Source organism: Chiloscyllium punctatum, unplaced genomic scaffold (assembly GCF_047496795.1).
Source record: "Chiloscyllium punctatum isolate Juve2018m unplaced genomic scaffold, sChiPun1.3 scaffold_241, whole genome shotgun sequence".
NCBI classification, from domain to species: domain Eukaryota; kingdom Metazoa; phylum Chordata; class Chondrichthyes; order Orectolobiformes; family Hemiscylliidae; genus Chiloscyllium; species Chiloscyllium punctatum.
The window spans coordinates 87,173-90,000 of NW_027309975.1; positions in this window are offsets into that span (position 1 = coordinate 87,173).

Below are 2,828 nucleotides of genomic sequence, written 5' to 3' on the forward strand. Positions count from 1 at the left end.
TCCAAAACGAGACCATCGGCAGAATCGACGGGTCAAACCCGGCCGAGCTACCCGGGTTAGAAGCCTCAGAGTCGGGTTGAGCAGTCACGTTCACTCCCATCCCCTTTTGGACCTCTTCCCACCGTTGGAAATGCACGAAAATCGGCCTGTACACGGGGGAGGGTCCGCCCTCGAAGGCGGGACCGTCGGCAGAACCGCCGGGTCAAACCCGGCTGAGCTACCCGGCTTACAAGTCTCAAAGCCGGGTTGAGCAGTCACGTCCACCCCCATTCCCTTTTGGACCACTTCCCACGGTTGGAAATGCACGAAAATCGGCCTGGACACGGGGGAGGCTCCCCCCTCGATGACGAGACCGTCGGCAGAACCGCCGGGTCAAACCCGGCCGAGCTATCCGGGTTAGAAGCCTCAAAGTCGGGTTGAGCAGTCACGTCCACCCCCATCCCCTTTTGGACCACTTCCCACGGTTCGAAATGCACGAAAATCGGCCTGTACACGGGGGAGGCACCCGCCTCGAAGACGAGACCGTCGGCAGACCCGCCGGATCAAACCCGGCCGAGCTACACGGCTTACAAGTCTCAATGTCGGTATGAGCAGTCACGTCCACCCCTATTCCATTTTGGACCACTTCCCACGGTACGAAATGCATGAAAATCGGCCTGTACACGGGGGAGGCACCCGCCTCGAAGACGAAACCGTCGGCAGAACCGCCGGGTCAAACCCGGCTGAGCTACCCGGCTCGGAAGCGCCAAAGTCGGGTTGAGCAGTCACATTCACTCCCATCGACTTTTGGGCAACTTCCCACGGTTCGAAATGCACAAAATTCGGCCTGAACACGGGGGACGCTCCCCCCTCGAAGGCGAGACCGTCGGCAGAACCGCCGGGTCAAACCCGGCTGAGCTACCCGGGTCGGAAGCGCCAAGGTCGGTATGAGCAGTCACATTCACTCCCATCCCCTTTTGGACCGCTTCCCACGGTTTGAAATGCACGAAAATCGGCCTGTACACGGGGGAGGCTCCGCCCTCGAAGGCGAGACCGACGGCAGAACCGCCGGGTCAAACCCGGCCGGGCTACCCGGGTTAGAAGCCTCAGAGTCGGGTTGAGCAGTCACATTCACCCCCATCCCCTTTTGAACCTCTTCCCACCGTTGGAAATGCACGAAAATCGGCCTGTACACGGGGGAGGCGCCCCTCTCGAAGGCGAGACCGACGGCAGAACCGCCGGGTCAAACCCGGCCGAGCTACCCGGGTTAGAAGCCTCAGAGTCGGGTTGAGCAGTCACATTCACCCCCATCCCCTTTTGAACCTCTTCCCACCGTTGGAAATGCACGAAAATCGGCCTGTACACGGGGGAGGCCCCCCTCTCGAAGACGAGACCGTCGGCAGACCCGCCGGATCAAACCCGGCCGAGCTACACGGCTTACAAGTCTCGATGTCGGTATGAGCAGTCACGTCCACCCCCATTCCCTTTTGGACCACTTCCCACGGTACGAAATGCATGAAAATCGGCCTGTACACGGGGGAGGCACCCGCCTCGAAGACGAGACCGTCGGCAGAACCGCCGGGTCAAACCCGGCTGAGCTACCCGGCTCGGAAGCGCCAAAGTCGGGTTGAGCAGTCACATTCACCCCCATCCCCTTTTGGGCCACTTCCCACGGTTCGAAATGCATGAAAATCGGCCTGTACACGGGGGACGCTCCCCCCTCGAAGGCGAGGCAGTCGGCAGAACCGCCGGGTCAAACCCGGCTGAGCTACCCGGGTTAGATGCCTCAAAGTCGGGTTGAGCAGTCACATTCACCCCCATCCCCTTTCGGCCCCCTTCCCACGGTTGGAAATGCATGAAAATCGGCCTGTACACGGTGGGCGCTCCCCCCTCGAAGGTGAGACCTTCGGCAGAACCGCCGGGTCAAATCCTGCCGAGCTACCCGCGTTAGAGGTCTCAATGTCGGCTTCAGCAGTCACATTCAATCCCATTCCCGTTTGGACCTCTTCCCGCCGATGGAAATGCACAAAATTCGGCCTGAACACGCGGGGCGCTCCCCCCTCGAAGGCGAGACCGTCGCCAGAACCGCCGGGTCAAATCCGGCTGAGCTACCCGCGTTACAGGTCTCAAAGTCGGGTTGAGCAGTCACGTTCACCCCCATCCCCTTTCGGACCCCTTCCCACGGTTGGAAATGCATGAAAATCGGCCTGTACACGGTGGGCGCTCCCCCCTCGAAGGTGAGACCTTCGGCAGAACCGCCGGGTCAAATCCGGCCGAGCTACCCGCGTTAGAGGTCTCAATGTCGGCTTCAGCAGTCACATTCAATCCCATTCCCGTTTGGACCTCTTCCCGCCGATGGAAATGCACAAAATTCGGCCTGAACACGCGGGACGCTCCCCCCTCGAAGGTGAGACCTTCGGCAGAACCGCCGGGTCAAATCCGGCCGAGCTACCCGCGTTAGAGGTCTCAATGTCGGCTTCAGCAGTCACATTCAATCCCATTCCCGTTTGGACCTCTTCCCGCCGATGGAAATGCACAAAATTCGGCCTGAACACGCGGGACGCTCCCCCCTCGAAGGCGAGACCGTCGCCAGAACCGCCGGGTCAAATCCGGCTGAGCTACCCGCGTTACAGGTCTCAAAGTCGGGTTGAGCAGTCACGTTCACCCCCATCCCCTTTCGGACCCCTTCCCACGGTTGGAAATGCATGAAAATCGGCCTGTACACGGTGGGCGCTCCCCCCTCGAAGGTGAGACCTTCGGCAGGACCGCCGGGTCAAATCCGGCCGAGCTACCCGCGTTAGAGGTCTCAATGTCGGCTTCAGCAGTCACATTCAGTCCCATTCCCGTTT